General features: G+C 32.6%; 1 long non-coding RNA gene across 1 annotated transcript; it reads right to left on the bottom strand.

Moving 5' to 3' along the window:
- On the bottom strand, positions 2,292–2,987 carry LOC104786702. The gene is made up of 2 exons (XR_767608.2): positions 2,752–2,987; positions 2,292–2,681 (listed from the first exon to the last, which is right to left on the bottom strand). It is a non-coding gene; the product is annotated as an uncharacterized LOC104786702 (long non-coding RNA).

The following is a 6,208-nucleotide window of genomic DNA, read 5'->3' as shown; positions in this document are numbered from 1 at the left end:
TTCTTGACAAATTAAGAATGCAGAAATTGTGCCTGCATTACCAGAGAACTAACTTTTAATATAAGATGTTTTTACTTGCTTTCTTCTTAATCTAACCAAATATAATGTAAACCTGCAAATCTGTTATTACCTTCACGTTTCATGTGCGTTTTTCTGAGTATGTATTAACCCATTGAGAACAAAGTCTCGTTTAGTTGATTAAAGGCTTTGAAATCTTGTTATCCCCTGAAGCAGCATATGTTACATGCATAAGGAAATGGTCTAACTAAACTTCTTTTCGTGAGAAAGACTTTGGAACTGCTATGTTTTTAGCTTGTATTAAGTTTCAGAAATAAAAATAAAGTGTGCTCTTTTTAACATATAAATATTCAGAGTTCAGACGAAAGGAACCATGAAACCAAAGCTAATTACGTTATGGCTATTGTCATCCTTTGTGTGCATCTAGAGTAGAGACGTCTCTCAAGTCTCAACTACCAGTTGATTGATAACCTTTAACGTGGAACAGTTCTAGAAGAAAATGAAACGTTAACCGTTTCAGAAAATAAAAGCAGACAAATAATAGGATCATGATAAATTACCTAAACTGATTAAAAATAAGCAAGTTTGGCTGATTGAACCAATAAACTCTCGTTGAAATTGTTTGTCCCGTATTGGTAAACTAAGTCTTTGAACCTTGCTTTCAGTTGAGGCTTGAGGGCTTTGAGCTTTAGTGCTGCTGAGAAAGTTCTATATATCATTATAGAAAATATATGATGACACTTTTTGTTTTTATCTTTTTATACCTATTCTCATGCAATTAGACGAAGTCAGTGAGAATTATGGTGTATGACTTAGATTTATGCAATAGCAAGAACGATCCCTAAATTTTTTAAAAATATCTTACCACGAACTCTTGTGTGCTTGAGAATTCGGCGTCAAAGAGCTAGCTATCATCGACAATGGTTTGAGTGTTTGAGTTTGAACATCATATCATCCAAAAAACAAAATTCTCCGACGCATAAGAGAGACACTGATATCTAGAAAACATGTATTAAGATTGTTGATCATCCTCCAACCCAATGTTTCTCCATGAGCTAGAGAGACAACAAAACAGTAAACATGAGAAAACAAGACGTGAATTTTAAAAGCCCATAAACTGAAGAGAAAGCAAGAAGAAGAAAGGCCATATCTTCTTACATGTGGTCTTCCAGCGTAGAAAAATTGCACGTAGAAGTTATTAATAAAGATGAGATTAGTGAAGTCGTAACTTATCTGGTGGGATTTAAATTGAGAAACCATAAAGCCACAGGAGATGAGAGAAGCTTGAAACGGAGATCATGGCCATGTGGGAGACAATGGGTTTTGAGGCTAACGTTTCATATGCTTAGCGGATTTTAATTTTTTTGCAAGATGTCGCTTGGTTAATTTGTAGCTGTTAATTGTTGCATTGAGAAAGAGTTAGATGATGTGGCATTCTCTAAGATGGATTTGGAGTTTGCTGAGGTGGACACAAGGAGAGGGTTCAAATTGTCCCTTTTATTAGTAGTAATTATTTTGATTATATTTTCTGAATACATGTTTGGTGTTCCAGATTTGATAGCAAAAGATCATTCCGACCAGAATGCACCAGCTCTTTCAACTCATAAGGCATCAAAGCACCTTGGAGAGGTTGAAAAGGCTTTTAATTTTTCGTTTGCCAAATTCATTCATGATAAAGTTGGTATAAAAATTAATAGATCTTTTATAATGAATAAAAATATTGCAAATGAAAAATTCACCGGCCATGTATTAGTTTTTATATTTTTATCATCGTCATGGACGTCTCTTTGCAGCATTGCCGACGCTGCTGAGGTATTGGGATTTCCTAAAGAGCAGCAGCAACAGCTTTACGTGGATCGACCCGCAGGCAGATCACTCTTGCACTATCCGTGAGTGTCTCCTATCACTTGTTATATATGTGGTTCTGGTGACAGTTCTAGGTATCGTTAGCTTTGAAACATCATGGAGCATTGAGTAGGTTTGGTAAATTTTGGTGGCTAGACTCGCTCATTCATACAAGTATTCTAAGAGACTGAAACTTCACCTAAATTCTGTGTTTAAAATTTGAAAACAAAGAATAGTAATTGATTGATTCTTTATAGTGTGTAATTGATTGAAAAAATTAGGCCTGGGCATTCGGTTTAATCGGGTTATTCGGTTCGGTTTATTCGGTTTTTTAAAATTTCGGTTATCTGAAAATTATGCCGAATTGAACCGAATAAAGTTTCGGTTCGGGTTATACGGTACTCGGTTTATTCGGTTCGGTTATTGGATTAAAAATCAATTCCGAAATTAACCGATTGTACTTTTAATTCGGTTAATTCGAACCGAATTAGATGAAAATAACAAAAAATTAAGCTGGATAAACAAAACCTTACCCAACAAAGTAACGGGCCTAGATAACAAAATAATGGGCCTAATAAAAATACTGATAATAGCCTAAATCTAATCTATTGACAAGCCCAAATCCATTATACAATTAGGGTTTCGACAAAAAGGATGAGGTGCCGCTGCGACGGTGACGGTACTGCGACGGCGGACGATAACTGTGCTCAGGAGACTTGTTACCCGCCGTTCGTCTCGCTAGCCATGAGATCTACACCCGACGATGAAGCTTGTGATAAGGAAATCTATACGGGACGAGATCTGTGACCTACAATTATCTAACAACATGTAATCTATCATCATCCCCACTAATATTAGAAGATTCATGACAAAAGAAGAAGAGCTTACCAGACTGGAATTCCCGATTAGGATTTGTACTCGACAAATAAAGAGATGATTATCTACATCAAAATTGAAGTGAAGAGGAGTTGTATGAAGAAGAGACGAGAAGAGGATGATGATGAGTGATTGAAGTTTCTAATTCTCGGCTATTCGCCTTCATGGGTATGAAATTTTCGCAGAGAGAGAGGCATTAGGTCGAAGACGGAGAAGAGAGGAGAAGAAATAAAGGGGATTAGGGTTAATAAGAGTTTTGGGGAAATATATATCTCGGTTAAGAAAAACCGATCAGTTATAGCTCGCCGAACCGAACCGAATCAATAACCGAAGTACCAAAATAATTTCGCCGATCGGTTTGATTCTCCCCTCACATTCGGTGCCGATAACCGAAATTTTCGGTTTTCTCGGTTCGATTCATTCGGTTTATGCCGATTGCCCAGGCCTAGAAAAAATTCTTTAGGGGCTGCTTTGTTTCTAGGTTCAATTTCGATTTAGCTTTAAGCAAAATTGACTGAATGTCGACATTTCTATATATAATGTGTAGAGTTGCTCAATAACCTTTGATTTTCTTTTGTCTTCTGAACAATGAACATATAGAGTCACTGTTTATACTTGATCGTGTTGGGACACTGTATTTAATGGATCAATCAGGACAACCAACATGTTCAGCATCATTAATGTTGTGGTTGTCAAGTTTTCATCATTAATGTAAAATTGAAATTTTAGATTAAATATAATTACTATTATAATTATTATTTTGATATATATATATATATATATATATATATATATATATTCTGAATATATGTTTGGTGTTCCAGATTTGAAAGAAAAATATCATTCTGACCAGAATGCACCAGCTCTTTCAACTCATAATGCATCAAAACATCTTGGAGAGGTTCAAAAGGCTTCTAATTTTTTGTTGGCCAAATTCATTTATGATAAAGTTGGTTTAAAAATTAATAGATCTTTTATAATAAATAAAAATATTACAAATGAGAAAGTCATTGGTATTTGAGGGTTTTTCTCAACCATGAAAAGCAATGGATGTAAAATGCCTTTTTATATCCCAATCTGAGGTCCAAGATTTTGAACAAATTCTCACAATAGATAATACAAATACGCAAGAGTCATATGTTTCCATGGTAATGATTTTGAAAGTATTTCACTTAGCTCTGATTTGAGTCTTAGGATATGTGATCTACAAGATCTAATCATCTTTTTCGTGGACAAAGTAAATAATAAAAAAGCAAATCAGCTGAGGTTATTTAGAGATACCATTAGATGGAAATGTATTGTGAGAAGTTGTGGAGCTTATGCCACCTGTAGTGCAATAATTCATGAGCTCAAGTTAAATTTCAAATTTTATGTTTAATTTATAATATTTGTGTTGTGATGTTATACTTTTTATTTTAAGACTAATATTTTTTGGGCTATTTGTGATGTGATGTATGAATATACCTAATGGGCTTGCATATTTACATGAATTGGAATTAGTTTATTGAGACTTGAAATCTGAAATGTCCAAATTATAAGTAAGCAAATACTTTGATTGCAAAGCTTTCAAATATGGGACCAACAAGCATCTCTCTCATGAGTCATCCCTTCAGTCACTCAAGTAATTTTTTTTTGATTAATATATATATATATATATATATATATATATATATATATATATATCAGTTGATAGGTTGAATAACTTTCGAAAATAAAATTAATCTAAGAGCAGAGCAACATTATGGTCTAGGTTGATAATGAAAATACCAACTAAATTCATAAATGTCTAAATGCGAGGAAATATTTTTTGGTTGAACCTATGATGGAGCAGAGCTTCTGATGCATTAGGCCTACAAGTGACACATCAGAGATTGGATTTGTTTTCTAAATCATTAAACAAAATGATCACGGAGAGGCCTAGTGCATCAGAAGCTGTGCTCCATCCAATGTTTTGGGAATCTGAGATAAGGCTTACTTTCTTACAAGAAGCTAGTGACCTATTTCATTACCATGACACTGACCTTGCAATCTTGAAAGGTTAGACTAGTTCTTTGCTGCTAAGTTCCCAAGATTGTTAATGGAGACATACTATGTCATAAAGTACTTCCATTAAAACACCATAACACACTACAAAAAAAAAAAATGGTTTTACATCATTTATTTTATTTATTTGTATCATGATTAAATGATGTTAAAATAATTTGCATCACTCAAATAAATGATTTATATTTTGTTGATTCAAATAATTTGTATCGATTGAAATATTATTTGTTTCAATTACTGAATTGATTTTCATTTGCATCACTTATAAAAAATGTTGCAAATCTTACATCATTTTTACTAAATTAATACAAAATATTTGCATCGTTTATCAAAACTAATGTAAAATAGTTATATCATTTTTAAAATCCTGACACTAAAATTAATATTATAATAAATTAGATGAAAATATTATTTTCTGTAGTATAATATTTATTTATTTATATTTGCAATTATATTTGTTTATATATTCTATTGATAATTTATAGTATATATTATTTCTATTATATTTATGATGGAGCCCACAATTAGTTGTTATCTCCACTAAACTTAAGTATTGGAAAATAGGTTTAAGTATTTATAATAAATAATTTCTAATGAGAATTCAGCCAAAAAAAACCCAAACTTTACAGAATTTGCCAAAAAAAACATAAATTTCTTATCTAGCCAAATAAACACTCAACTTTTGTTGACTTTCAAATATAATAACAAACTTTTCATTGACTTCCCAAATCAACACACCATTTATTAAGTTAACAGAAAACTTAAACGTCATTAGCAACGCCGTTTACTGCTGGGGCTAAATCATAAGACGTTTTGAAATTCTTAGTTTTAAGAAAAAAAAATTTGCATCACCAAGGCTCGAACTCGGGTTCTCAGACTGCAAAGGGAGTATTATACCACTGAACTAGTGGCAACTTTCAAACATTAATGTAATGTACTTGATGTTATTATAGTGTGTATACGGAATTAAAAACAGAAAAAAATCAGACAACCTTACCAAAATCAGACTTTGTCGATGTAGAGAGAAGAAGACCTCGGTTTAGAGCAAGCATGTCGATTTTTTCTTTTACTTTTCAACCTTCAATTCATTTTGTTAGTTAATTTTCAGATTTTAGAACTAAGTTGCAGGCTTGGTTTGAACAATTCTAAGTTTTGGTTTTGTAAGTGAATATAAATTGCAGATTTTTTTATTTTAGTTGGTTTGTTTGCAGATTTTTGTTAGTTAATTCCAGTTTTGGTCTGTGCAATCTGTGAATTGAAAGTTGAAAAGAAAAAAAAAATCGACCTTTAATTAATTCCGTATACTCATATAATAAAATCAAGTTCAGTGCACTATTGTTCGAAAGTTTCCACTAGTTCAGTGGTATAATACCCCCTTATGCACTCCCAGAACCCGAGTTCGAGCCTTGATGATGCAGATTGTTTT

This window comes from Camelina sativa, chromosome 5, assembly GCF_000633955.1.
Source record: "Camelina sativa cultivar DH55 chromosome 5, Cs, whole genome shotgun sequence".
In the NCBI taxonomy this organism is placed as follows: domain Eukaryota; kingdom Viridiplantae; phylum Streptophyta; class Magnoliopsida; order Brassicales; family Brassicaceae; genus Camelina; species Camelina sativa.
The sequence above is the reverse complement of the archived record's forward strand: the minus strand, read 5'-3'. Positions and strand labels throughout refer to the sequence as shown.